Source organism: Dreissena polymorpha, chromosome 1 (genome assembly GCF_020536995.1).
Source record: "Dreissena polymorpha isolate Duluth1 chromosome 1, UMN_Dpol_1.0, whole genome shotgun sequence".
In the NCBI taxonomy this organism is placed as follows: domain Eukaryota; kingdom Metazoa; phylum Mollusca; class Bivalvia; order Myida; family Dreissenidae; genus Dreissena; species Dreissena polymorpha.
This window is the reverse complement of record NC_068355.1, coordinates 83,427,347-83,442,628: the sequence shown is the minus strand read 5'-3', so window position 1 is coordinate 83,442,628 and position 15,282 is coordinate 83,427,347. Positions and strand designations below refer to the sequence as shown.

Below are 15,282 nucleotides of genomic sequence, written 5' to 3'. Positions count from 1 at the left end.
TGGTTTCAATCTTAAATTTGCCGCACGAAATCTCTTAAAGACCTCAGACAAATGTTCCAAATGTTCTTCAAATGAACGACTGAAAATCAGGCAGTCGTCGATGTACAGTAGTGCATACTTGTAGTTGATCCCTCCCAGAACCTCATTTAGAACCAAACTGAATGCTGAACTACTGTTCATGAGACCAAACGGTAACCTATTGAATTCGTAAACACCTTGATGGGTTACAAAACCTGTTCGATCCTTTGTTTCTTGACTTAGCTTGTCCTAAGGAATCATCAACATCTTGGAAATGTGTAGTGGGGAAATTCATAGGCCTAGTAAACTTATTAACACCACGAAAGTCAATAGCAAACCTATATTCACCATTATTTTTCTTTACCAGAACAACAGGACTTTGCCAAAGAGTATTTGCTTGACTTATGATGCAATGTTCTTCTAACTCATTACTTTGGCGCTCAATTTCAAGTCTTTGTTCAGGGGTAACCCTATACGGACGTCGCCTTACTGGAGCAGCATCTCCAGTTTCAATCATATGCGGATAGTATTTAGTATGTCCTTATTCTGCAGTATTTGTTGCAAACACATCTCGATTTTTACCGAGAAAAACCCATAATTAATGTTTTTGTTCTTTGCTTAAATTTGAGTTTTCCAGATCAATACCAATAGACTTTGCAATATGTATGTATTCTTCATCAGACATCTCATCACTCTTGTAAGATATTTTATCCATATTTTCTATAGCTTCAGTGTTAGACTCCCAATCCATTACACTACTTTAACTTTACCGTTTTCGGTTTCATGTTATCGTATTATAAAATGCTTTCGTTTAAAACAGGAATAACATGCTTTTTTATAAAAAAAGAACTAATTAACATATAGCATAATTTAAATGCGTACTGGAGTAAACATTCAGTACAGTTTTCGCGAAAACAGTACAAATTCCAATGATATATGTAACATTAATCATCTGTGTAAAGGTCATTGTTTTAATTACTACTATCTCTTATATTGCTCATGTCGCACATTTATAACTATTGTGTTTGCTTAGGTCCTATACTTAACGTACGAAGGAAACTTTAATGGCATTTGTTGTCCTAACTATAAACAAGACACACTGTGACGACCTTCATCGAATTTTTAAAATGCATTATACAACAGCACCAGATTATCGGCGTTATTCTAAAGATAAGATGCCCGCGGTGAGGTGCATGTTTATGACACTTCTGCAGATTAGTAATCAACTATCAAATGAGAGACGCCTGTTTGTTTATTGATGTTATGTAAGAAACAAAGAAGAAGACCCGACCAGTAGTAATTTATGTCTCTTTATCTTTAAATGATATTCTAGACAATATTTTTAGCGATAGAATATTCGATATCACTGATGTTCTCTTTTAAATACATGGGTGTGCATCTCATAAATCGGCTTTTGTAAAACATACAGTTTGGTATTTTCCACATGTATAATAAATTGAATTCGCCACGCAAATAATATTTCAACGTATTGTGATATTGCTTACTTGTAAAAATTATTAAGCATAATTAAGAATACTGGCCGACATGATAAAATCTAGATGAAACTATAACGTACCTAGGATATTTATCATAAAACCAAGATTTTTCATTCCTAACAGTACTTACAGTCTGAAGACGTTTAATTCCCATGAATTAATCAAACTCAGACCCATCTAAGGTCCGGCACTGGACACAAACATAATCCAATTCCATATCTGACCACACGTTCAGTTCGTGTTCAGACATGATGTATCGAATTCGCCTGCCTTCGATCAGATTGTTTATAATAGTAGAGTGTAACCATTGTTCTATACGGCCTCGTCCTCTTACAGTTATTCGGATAAAATAGATCGGACGCTAGCATTTCAATTTGGGTAATACACATATTTATATTCTGAAATTAATAAAACAGTTTGTATTATTGCCTTACAATATAACTTTGTTACTGCATGACTATAATTGGTAACTAACTAATGTAAATCGAACATTGTTTAATAGTATCCCATTGCTGTTTCATAAGGATGAAGTAAATTAGTTTTCACCCATTTTGTAGAATAGTTTCGTCTAGGGTATCACGTGACTTGTCTGTATATAAACAGTGGTTTCTCTGCATAAGGATGATTTCGAAGTTGGTTCTCAAAGCGTACACATCGAACAATACTAGGTAAACAACTGTAGCTTTTCTGTCTACTGAGTAATTCCACATTGTGGTCGGAAAAGTGACAGAACTAGTTGTTAGCTTGTCTGCTGAGTAAACCAAGGTGGAAAAGCGACAGTCTAAATCTAATACTAACAGTTTAGGCTTTGACGTTCGTCTACGCATAGTTTTAGACTAGTCTCATCCATAGTCTCAGACCAGTTTCATGCATAGTTTTAGACTAGTATCATCCGTAGTCTCAAACCAGTTTCATCCATAGCCTCAGACTAGTTTCATGCATAGTTTTAGACAAGTATCATCCGTAGTCTCAAACCAGTTTCATCCATAGCCTCAGACCAGTTTCATGCATAGTTTTAGACTAGTATCATCCGTAGTCTCAAACCAGTTTCATCCATAGTCTCAGACCAGTTTTATGCATAGTTTTAGACTAGTATCATCCGTAGTCTCAAACCAGTTTCATCCATAGTATCAGACTAGGCTCATAAATAGTTTCAGACCAGTTTCATCCATAGTTTCAGACTAGTTTCATCCATAGTTTTAGACCAGTTTCATCCATTGTCCCAGACCAGGCTCATCCATAGTTTCAGACTTGTCTCATCCATAGTTTCAAACCAGTCTCATCCATAGTTTCAGACTAGTCTCATCCATAGTTTCAAACCAGTCTCATCCATAGTTTCAGACTAGTCTCATCCATAGTTTCAAACCAGGCCCATCCATAGTCTCAGACCAGGCTCGTCCGTTGTTCTTATTAGCTTGTTATATTGTCCCGGTTTTGTTGATTTCTACTGTGATTTATTATATGCACCAATCATTGTTCCAAATCCTTTGTTTCTAATCACACTGGTAAAGCAGCCAGGCGAAAATATTATATATCCTTTGCCAGCGTGAATTTCAGTCTGGTTTAAGTCACCTTGCACGTTACAATGTTTTGGTATTTAATATGAAACCAAGATCTACATGTAGCACAATACAGACAAAACTCTGAACATTTTCCTTTACAGGTACCACACGGGTATCTAAAAACACGAGCCTTACTTAAGCCGGCCATATCTATTGCACAATATTATCTTTAATTTTACACGGACAAAAGTTTTTAAAGCAGTTTAGTTAAGCACTTTGTTCTCTCAAGTCTGGTGTATATTGTAGTAGTAGTATATCAGAGTTTATTGACAGGTCTTACACGCCCCTTCACGAGGTCTTTGAAGTCCGACCTGCCCCTGTGACCTTTCAGGGGAAAAAGATTATTTAAGAGCCAAAGTAGGTCAAATTTACCCCGGCTTCTCGGGTTTTCGCCAAAGATATAATTTAGAAAATAAACCAGTGCACGGTGGCATTTAGCAGATGGCACTTTTATTGCCATGTGGTGAAAGGGACCCCAGTGGTCAGCTCTGGCTAATATCCCTTATACCCTTGAAGTTATGAAAGTAGGAACTGCTCAAGTCCGGGAGGGGGGTTGCTTAAAATCTCAAATAAAATGTACGATTCACTAACCTTATTTACTCAAACCGATAAGTGTGACAAACAGCTGGCGATCTCTATAAAACTCTTTAAAAAATTGGAAAAAATCTCGGTTTGTTACGGGGAAAATGATTGGTTGAAAATTATTCCAAACAAACAAATGTAACAGCAGGCATAAATATATACCAACAGTCATAATTTGTCACCGCTGTGACAAAATTGTTACCGCAGTGACAAAATAGATATCAACGCGGAGACAAAAAATTTACCGCAGTGACAAGCAGTGACAAACTGTATATATATATATATATATATATATATATATATATATATATATATATATATATATATATATATATATATATATATATATATATATATATATATATATATACTCTTAGCTGTTGGCGTATTTGTACTTTTGACACAAATGGTACGGCACATATTGCTATCATGGTCATTATTATCACGTTTTATCATAATGAATATTACAATCAGGGCAATTTTAACCGGAATTTTTAATATGTCAATATGAAATTGTGTGCTTCATTTAATATTTTTACTCAGGTTTAAGAATTTGGAGCGGAAAACACAATTTCTGTTTTCCTGTCTTTTTTTTGGAGCGGAAAACACAATTTCTGTTTTCCCGTCTTTTTTTGGACAGGTAATGTCACCTTAGTGCCACCGTAAGTACTGCATATGAAATATAAAAAATCATTGTCGTTCTTACTGTTTTGAATTGGTTTAATAAACGCTGCACTTGGTCCATTGTAAAATAATTGCGTCAACAAGCTTTTTAAAATTTTAGCGTTTATTTATTTTTTTTACATATGTTTCTATTTCTGATACAGAAATTACACTGACAACACGTTGCTGTCAACCGAAGCATAAGTAGGCACTTTATGGTTATGAACACGGTATATTGTGTTCAATATTCGTTGTTTGTGATTCTAAATTAAAAATGGATACTTCTCATACACACCCTTCTTTTTTCGTTATCCTCATCTTCGTCACCATCATAATTATCATCAGAACATCGACATCATCATCAACAACAGCAATAACAACGACGAACACACCACCCGTCATTATTATCATTATTAAGAACAACACTATCACCGTTATTTGCTTCATTGTCTTCAACATCAAAGGTGTATCGTCATGATCATCTTTAGCGTAATCATGTTACTATCATGTTATCAGCACTATCAGGATATAAGTCAGTAACTAGACATGAGAATACCCTCGCTTTCCATGATCACATGGTTTTGTTCGATGATTGCAATAATGATAACCTGAGGATGAGAAAAATTCTGCTGACTGAACTCATCCTAATTATGAAGGTTATGATGATTGTGGTGGTGACGATGTGAAATGACAATGCTGTTCAGTCTAAAATAATAATGAGTATGGTTATTTTGATGGTGAATAATGATTTAGAATCATGCCATTTACCAAAATGACGATAAAAACGGCGATGATCATGATATTCCAGGCACAACCAATGTTTGTATCGTATACATCGTGCCACTCCAACGAATAATAGTGTTTACCCAAAAGCGAACGCTATTTGCTTTTGAAAACCGAAATTGTGTTTACGCCGTAGTGCGTTTCTAGAGTGATCTGTCTAAACAAAATAGAGAACAACTGTTTTGTTTGATGACATAAGATGATGAAAATAAAAATATTTATTAGAAATACGACATTTGAGCATAATAGATAAACAAGTGGGTAATCGATATGTAATCGAAATTGTTATGATGAGTATGTTTTCAAAACAAGAGTTACAGAAGTAAATAATGTCATAATAAAACAAATTAGATTAAAATCGATAAAGAACAAAAATGTACAAACAATTATTAAACTTAATATTTTTACATTTATTTAAACTCCGTTGTAGCGCCATACTTCTCTAAATATTTTCTTAAAAGTAACTGGTTTGACGTTCTTCGTAGGGTCGTAACCTCAAGAAAGATATCAAGAACGTTTAGAGATTGTATTTATGGATATGTTAATAGCTGCTGCAAAAAAATAACAACAACAACAACTTATTAGGGTTGTGTATTTTACATTCGAATGAAATTAACTTATTCAGAAAATCCCTTTGCGTATAAAATAACAGTTTTTTTTAAAGATTCATTTAACAAGTTTGTTAAGTAACAGATTATCGAATACAAACTTGAATTATATTCCTTATTTCCATTTGAGAGTGACTCATTGTCCTTTTTAGAAAATTTAAATGACGTGGTGTATTTTCTGTCGATCGTTAATATATGTATGTGTATCATTTTGGAATTAAATATAAATTATAATGCATGTGAGATATTATATCTTTTTTTTCAAAGGAAGCAATTGCGATTTTCTTTTTTTTACAAATTGTATGTAGTTTCATTTACCACATGCGGGTGACCCTTTCAAATGTTCCAGTTTTAATTTTTTGTTTACGTTGCAAGTATTCGTCGTTTGTCATATTACACATCCGTTCAGTTGTTACATGCGCATTGTAAACTGCAAGTTACATAATTATCATGAAATGCGTCTTAAAAGCGATAGTTTGGAATCAAGCTTTTAACATGCATTATTAACATGAGCTTCCAGTTTAAATCTTGTTTAAAGTTTGTTTCCAGACTATCACCTTTACAAAAGTGTTATAATGAGGATTTTTTTCATGAATATATTAATATTACTATCACGAAGGAATTTGATAATAAACCCCGATATTAAAACTACTTCGAAATCCTACCAAAGGTTTATTTTGAACAGATTTAGCAAGATTCTGTTTATGTTCAAACCTTTATTTGTAACACTTTTTAAACAAATCTTGATTTTGAACATTTCTGCCAGGCGAAGAAAATCAACAAGGTGGTTAAGACCCCACCCCGCCCACCCACAAAAGGAGTATTTTAATGCCGGAAAAAGCAGTCAAAAATATGACCCCAAATTGGAGAGCATGAATACAGAAATGTTAACCCAGGGCCGTTAGCCGACATAACTGATTTATTACCAAATAATTCATATATGCATATGTATTGCAAGCCCTTCCCCAATCGTAAGGACTTAGGTCAGCTCTTCTATCAATCAGTGAAGTATGCATAGTCGGGTACTTCATCCTCTTCGAGCTTTGAAACATGTAACATGTCTTAACAAGCAACGTTACAGTGGATGAGCTATGGTTCATTTTTGTAACAAGTGTCTGCAATTACAGAAGGCAATACGTTGGCAATCGGACACACTTTACGTTAATTACCTTTTGTATAATTGGAAATGCCAAATAAAGATAAATATCTGCAAGAGACAGAAACCGCAAACGCGTTTTCTGATATACTCCTAGCCTTGGATAACCGGTATTTCGCCTTTGTCACTTCAAAATGGCTGTCTATTTGGAAACCATATGTACTTATCTTGCGTATTTGCAACGAATTCCGATGCAATATAGATTATGACAGCTCTACTTTAACCATAGCTTGAAAATACAGAATGATAATAAATTGCCAGTATTGATTGCAGAAAGGAGGGGATGTTAATATTGGGTTGTGCATGGAATTACAAATGTAGTAAAATAAACAAGAAAGCATACTCAACGCACAGGTCGCAAAAGAAGAAATTGTAGTCTCAATCGACAATAGTCAACATAATCATGCCGAAGAAGCTCATATACAAATTATGTAATGTAATAAAAGGAACTAGAGCTTTTAGGTTTAATGTTTAATGTTTCTTAAGGGGTTAATACCTATGTTAACATACTCCTCATATTTTGCATGGGTTCTCTGACTACAGAGATAGTGTTCAGTACTGCATGTGTGAGTATTCTGTACCAGACACCAGGTGGCAAATAGTTGCAACTTATTTTATTCCTGGATCTCATGACTCTGTTCCACTGACGTGTTGCTTGTGGAGGAGTTGTCGGAAATTCTCGTATATGTTATCAACCGTGAGCTGATCGTCAACGCTAGATTAGTTCATTCTCCTGTGATGAACTCTCCATTCTCCATCCACGGTCGTTTCCAGATTTGACGCGCTCTATAATCCCGGAATCAGAAAAACTGATGGATGTTTGTAGTTGGAACAAATCTTGCTGGGCCTTAGCAGCCACAAACTGCAACATAAGGCGTTGTATGTCTCCAATTTAGACAAAACAATAACTTATACTAAGCCTGCTCTTTTTATATGGGCTAATTGAAATATCTCCGCAAAGCTCAAGAGGTTCTTAATTATTACCAAGAAACGTATATGCATTGTGATGCGTTGAAATTTGAATTGAATTAGAAACATACACAAATGTTCGCTACATTTCATAATAGTTCGTAAATTACATAGATTCGTTAAAGGATCGTTCTCGGTCATTTGCTACAAAGATAATCTGATTTCGTTATTCTAAATCATTATTCACCATCAAACTAGCCATACTCATTATTATTTTAGACTGAACAGCATTGTCATTTGACATCGTCACCACCACAATCATCATAACCTTCATAATTAGGATGAGTTCAGTAAGCAGAATTTTTCTCATCCTCAGATTATCATTATTGCAATCATCGAACAATACCATGTGATCATGGAAAGCGAGGGAATTCTCATGTCTAGTTACTGACTTATATCCTGATAGTGATGATAACATGATAGTAACATGATTACGCTAAAGATGATCATGACGATACACTTTTGATGTTGAAGACAATGAAGCAAATAACGGTGATAGTGTTGTTCTTAATAATGATATTAATCATGGGTGGTGTGTTCGTCGATGTTATTACTGTTGTTGATGATGATGTCGATGTTCTGATGGTAATGATGATGGTGACGAAGATGAAGATAACGAAAAAAGAAGGGTGTGTATGAGAAGTATCCATTTTTAATTTAGAATCACAAACAACGAATATTGAACACAATATACTGTGTTCATAACCATAAAGTGACTACTTATGTTTCGGTTGACAGCAACGTGTTGTCAGTGTAATGTCTGTATCAGAAATAGAAACATATGGAAAAAAAACGCTAAAATTTCAAAAAGCTTGTTGACGCAATTATTTTACAATGGACCAGGTGCAGCGTTTATTAAACCAATTCAATAAAGTAAGAACAATGATTTTTAATATTTCATAATGCAGTACTTACGGTGGCACTAGGGTGACATTACCTGTCAAAAAAAAAGAAAAGAAAACAGAAATTGTGTTTTCCGCTCAAAAAAAATAAATACAGGAAAACAGAAATTGTGTTTTCTGTTCCAAGAACAAATAAAAAAGACGGGAAAACAGAAATTGTATTTTCCGCTCCAAACAAGACAGGAAAATGTTTTCCGTTCAAAAAAAAAGACAAGAAAACAGAAATTGTGTTTTCTTCTCCAAAAATAAAAAAGACAGGAAAACAGAAATTGTGTTTTCCTGTCTTTTTTGAGCCGAAAACACCATCGCTATATTGTGCGCACAAGATAATGGGCCAATCACAGACGCGGATTATATGGAGCCATTAATCAGCCAATGAAAACGTCCTAAAGGCAAGGCTCTGATATAACATAACATACTACTACTACTTCTACTACTACTACTACTACTACCACTACTACTACTTCTACTACTACTACTACTACTACTACTACTACTACTACTACTACTACTACTACTACTACTACTACTACTACTACTATCGCTACTGCTGTTACTGCTCCTCCTCCTCCTCCTACTACTACTACTGCTACTGCTGCTGTTGCTAGTAGTAGTAGTTGTAGTAGTAGTGATAGTAGTAGTAGAAGTAGTAGTAGTAGTAGTAGTAGTAGTAGTAGTAGTAGTAGTAGTAGTACTAGTAGTAGTAGTAGTAGTAGTAGTAGTAGTAGTAATAGTAGTAGTAGTAGTAGTAGTAGTAGTAATAGTAGTAGTAGTAGTAGAAGTAGTAGTAGTAGTAGTAGTAGTAGTAGTAGTAGTAGTAGTAGTAGTAGTAGTAGTAGTAGTAGTAGTAACAGTAGTAGTAGTCGTAGTCGTCGTCGTCGTCCGTCGCTCGTCGTCCCGTCGGTCGTCCATCGGTCGTCCCTCGTCCGTCCGTCGGTCGTCGTCCATATGTCGATCGTCGATCGGTGGTCCATAGGTCGTCGTCCCTCCGTCAGCCGTCCATCGGTCGTCCCTCGTCCGTCAGTCGTCCATCGGTCATCCATCGGTCGTCCCTTGTCCAACCATCGGTCGTCCCTCGTCCAACTGTCGGTTGTCTTCGTCTGTCCGTCGGTCGGCCGGCCGTCGTCGGTCGTCCTCGTCGTCGTAGAAGTGGTGATCGTCGTAGTAGTAGAAGTAGTAGAAGTAGTAGTAGTAGTAGTAGTAGTAGTAGTAGTAGTAGTAGTAGTAGTAGTAGTAGAAGTAGTAGTAGAAGTAGTAGTAGTAGTAGTAGTAGTAGTAGTAGTAGTAGTAGTAGGAGTAGTATCAGTAGTAGTAGTAGAAGTAGAAGTAGTAGTAGTAGTAGTAGTAGTAGTAGTAGTAGTAGTAGTAGTAGTAGTATTTGTAGTAGTAGTAGTAATAGTAGAAGTAGTAGTAGTAGTAGTAGCAGTAGCAGTAGTAGTAGTAGTAGTAGTAGTAGTAGTAGTAGTAGTAGTAGTAGTAGAAGTAGTAGTAGTGGTAGTAGTAGTAGAAGTAGTAGTAGTAGTAGTAGACTAGTAGTAGTAGTAGTAGTAGTAGTTGTAGAAGTAGTAGTAGTAGTAGTAGTAGTAGTAGTAGTAGCAGCAGCAGCAGCAGCAACAACAGCAGCAGTAGTAGTAGTAGTAATAGTAGTACTTAAAGTAGTATGTTATGTTATATCAGAGCCTTGCTTTTAGGACGTTTTCATTGGCGTATTAATTTTAGGGAACAAGATAATATCTTGTTCCCTCGATATAATCCGCGTCTGTGATTGGCTTATTATCTTGTGCGCACAATATAGCGATTGTGTTTTCCGCTCCAAAAAAAAGACAGCAAAACACAATTTCTGTTTTCCTGTCTTTTTTTGGAGCGGAAAACACAATTTATGTTTTCCTGTCTTTTTTGGAGCGGAAAACACAATTTCTGTTTTCCTGTCTTTTTTTTTGAGCGAAAAACACAATTGCTGTTTTCCCGTCTTTTTTATTTGTTTTTGAAGCAGAAAACACAATTTCTGTTTTCCTGTCTTTTTTGGAGCGGAAAACACAATTTCTGTTTTCCTGTCTTTTTTTGTTGACAGGTGAGGTCACCTTAGTGCCACCGTAAGTACTTGTAATATTATTATTATTTTAAATAGACATTAATCAGTGGCATATTTATTTACACAAAATATAGACGACAAGTTCTTGCACATTTCATGTAGAATGTATGACAGATACACGTAAGATGCATTTCTTTGGTATATAATTTGATTATCACAACGAGACAGTTTAACTTCAATCCTTGTAAAACAATTGAGCATAGACTAACACTTTTAAGTCTTTTGCACGTTTTAAGTTTACTGCTCTAAATACTTTTGTTAAATTCAGACTATATAAATTCTTATGTATGAGTACAATGGCCATAGATCGTGAACATATATCAAAACCCAATCGTCTTGATGTTCGTGTTAATACTAGCAACACCATGGTTTGTATTGCATTAATAATGGATAGATATGGCCTGTGTCTGATTTTATTTCACCTAGCAATTCACCTAATGTTTTACAGTAAGTGAACAGCACATTAAAGGGAGATTATACGATTTTTATATGTGTTAAATTATTATATATTGATAAAAAATATGTTTCAAAAACACAAAATAGGCACGAAAAATTATACATTGAAGACGAATTTCATAAAATGCAGCAAAGACAAATTAGCGCCCGAGCCGATTGTGACGAAGATATTTCGTACATATTTTCCTACAATAACCGAAGCATTCGTCTTTTTATTAGGATCGGAGTTAGTGTACGTGTGTCGAATGAATAGATGTCGTTGAAGGAAATTGAAATGATCCGTTAAAGTAAATTTAGATTCACATCGTACATACATGATATACATGCTGGCGAATTCGACTGTTCAGACATTATCGATTTCAGAATTAAATATCTGGCTTATGTCGCATTTTTCAACACATGTTCTTCTAAACTTTATTTTTAATTTTCATGGAAATATATGTATAATAAGTTTTTTTTACACATTTTATATACAGTAATTTCAGAAATATTTGACAAAATCGTATAATCTCCCTTTAACCGAATGAATGTCTGTCTTTAAAGGGATATTCAACAATTAAATTTACGAAAACTTCATTTTTATCAACTGTTAATACAGACAAAATAATAAATTTAAATTACATGTATATAAAATACATTTACTGTGTGAATATTGTAAAATTTAACTTTTTTTGCAAAGCGTTCGAGTGTTTATGTGGATTTTGTTGAATATTTCTAAAATACCGGCTTAATTGTACTGGTGCTTATGCAGCTGAAATTCCCCCTCATTTTTATTTTAAGTCCTTCATTATCGCAATAAACGATATCGATAGTATAATAATGATCGAGAAACACTATTCAAAGGGTGTAGAATGTGCTTGGTATACGTGAAATGTATTTAACTATGATTATTTTTTCCAATGTTATATTAAACTTTTTTTTTATACGTACACAGATGTGACTGATTAAATTCTTAATAACTATCAGTGCTGTCAAAAGTGTGTATTTTTCCGTTATTTATCATTTACTCTCATACCAAAGGTATGGGTGTGTTGGTTTGTGATATTTTTCTTGAACGATTGAACGGTTAAGAGGTGTGTTGAATAACCATAAGACAAAGCACTATAAAAGTCGAAGCACATTAAACTATTTAAATTTTGTGTTAATTTTGATTTCACGGTGTATTTACATTTAACCTATACAGTAGATGTTGTTGTCATGGGCCACTTCTTAAATTAACTCACAAGATGAAACTCCTAACGAACGAACGAATGTTTTTGCGGACACTTACAGGTGGCTGACATGCTAAAGCTATACAAGTTAACAGGGGAAGATTTAAATTGCGTCTGTTTTAAGGCGTCTGGGATTGACGACAGTTACCACACCGCAGCCACTGCACGTCGACACGCGCAGGAATTCTCAAACAGCTCAGACCGGAATATCTTCGACGTTGTCACGTGGTACTGAAATGTTACCAATGTACTTCTCACAAAGTCACGGCATGTTCGTATGTGTGGAGCGTGCCCACACAGGTGCAATAATAACACGGTGAGGGCAACTAATGACACATATAAAAATTACTATTCTCATACGAGTGTTACCGGAATCTTGGCATATCTAATATGCTATTCTTAATCGCGAGAGTGTTCAACTTTACAGGTTTACTTCATGAGTATAACGAAATTAGTATAAAGAGACATTTAATCAACATTTCGAGGGACATATGCACAGCCAATACGGCATTATATTTTCGAAAGTTGTATCATCTGTTAAAATTAAAAAATACTTATTAGGTGATTGCGAAACACATAGGTCTTCTTTTTGTAATCGCTCAATAACAACAAACTTGAGCAATATAAACATGTATATATAAATGTTTTGAAGGCGCATGAAAATCGGCAGTCGTAGTTATACAATTTCGAGATTTGATATATCGTACAAGAACGTGCACGCCCATTGTTGAACCCGTTCCTGATGGTCATTGCCATTGATTGAGGGCCCGTTTATTTTGGCATGAGGAAGCATTTTAGGAGAGGAAAACGTTTTATGTTTTCTTTTGGCATCGCATTATGTTTTATTTAATCAGTACATCAATCTATCAGTAAAACTCAATAAATTTATGCGAGAAAAGTGAACATGTCAAACTTACATTGATCTTTATTTGAATTATTTGACGATTTTTCTAGGAATTATCTTGGTTGCGCTTTATTTATTTTTAATGGATTTATAATTTCTTGCTTGCTGTGTACAATCGATATTTGCTCTTGCGTATGAATTTACCCTAAAATGAATGTCCGATCTCTGCATAGTATACTATTTTCTCCCGCGATTGTGACTCATATGTTGATTATGTAACACTTAAAAGAATCTAAACAATCTTTCTATTTTGAAATAGTTTAATGCAAAGCATGTTCTAATGAACTTCTTTATCACCAAGATGATTGCGTTTGAAAAATTATTATCATGAAAAGCAATTAGACGCTTTTTGGGGTATTTTCTGTATCATAATTTACCATAATTTCTGTACCATTATAATACTCTTACGAAAATAAAGAAAGTGAAAGAAAGTGAGGAAAACAAACAATATTATTTTAAAATATTATCTCGAAATAATTATACCGTAAATAATGTTATTTTATTTATTGAATTTACGGAAATTACGTTTGATGGCAGTTTTAATTTAATTCTCATTGCACCTTATTTGAACCTAATATAAGTGCGTTTATGTTCTTGTTGTTGCTTTAAGCATATTATTGCATAATTATTAAAGACGAGAAAAACATTCGACATCTATTAATTATTCTGTGTTTTTTGTATATGTTTGAGAAAGTTTTCTAGCATTACCACAATCAATCATCCCAATTGTATAACAATGTATGATTTTGAGTAGTATAATCATGATGTACATACATAATGCATACAACCAGATATTTATTGAGAAAAACAAATACAAAGATTGGTTAGTGTTCTGATTTGATTCATTTGAACTCACAAAAGGCTTGAAATAAAGTGGTGCAAATGCATTCAATAAAATCGCAGGCAACAATTTACGTGTTCAATAAGTTTAAACTAAAGTACTAAGTCGCGCATCATGCTGACGTTAAACTATTCTGTCTGACTGCTGATGATGTTTAGCACTTAAGACGGAGACACTTTAAAACGACTTCAATCTTTGAATGTGCAGATGCATCATTTATTAAAATTCGCTATATCTTGTCGGAATTTAATTAATCGTAAACCATACAATATTACAACACAATTTAACATGGATAAATTATGTGAAGCATATTTTCTTGTAAATATTTAAAGACATGCGAGATGAGCATATTTCTGTCTTGATATAATTAAGAAATTTGAAAAGCATTTTTTTATTTTATAAAAAAAGAACTCAAATTAAATTTATTTCAGTAATTTTATATCTGGCGTATGCCATAAACCAAAACCGTGTTCGTAATAGCACCACATTACCTTTTAATTTCAACAGAGCTAACGAAAAACATTTTTGTTTCCACGACAACAGTGTATGCGTAACCTTATTTCTTAAAGTTAAATATACCCTATATTTGACATGTATGACAGTATTAATCCGATTATTGCAAGGAGTTTGCAGCACAAACACCTTCGCGAGAAAAATGAAGTTGCCTAAAAATTACGTCCATGCTTCAAACGTTAACGAAACGTACGTCATATACCGTATATTATTCACACGGCAACGACCATTACGCGCTTCATACGTCACATACCGTATATTCTTCATACGGCAACAACAATTACGCGCTTCATACTGCACATACCGTATATTCTTCATACGGCAACAACAATTACGCGCTTCATACGTCACATACCGTATATTCTTCATACGGCAACAAAAAAACGCGCTTCATACTGCACCTACCGTATATTCTTTATACGTACACAACCAGAATGAGCTTGTTGCTTCCATAGCCAATACGTGCTTCATTCGTCCGCAAACAAAACGTGCTTTAAATGTCCTCAACCAGTATTGGCTTTAAACA

At 34.4% G+C, this 15,282-nt stretch overlaps 1 long non-coding RNA gene across 1 annotated transcript; it reads left to right on the top strand.

The window, feature by feature from the left end:
- Nucleotides 1-1,848: 1,848 nt before the first annotated feature.
- LOC127866474 (uncharacterized) lies at nucleotides 1,849-12,759 on the top strand. The gene is made up of 3 exons (XR_008043016.1): nucleotides 1,849-1,892; nucleotides 10,811-10,832; nucleotides 12,623-12,759. It is a non-coding gene; the product is annotated as an uncharacterized LOC127866474 (long non-coding RNA).
- The last annotated feature ends 2,523 nt before the right edge of the window (nucleotides 12,760-15,282 follow it).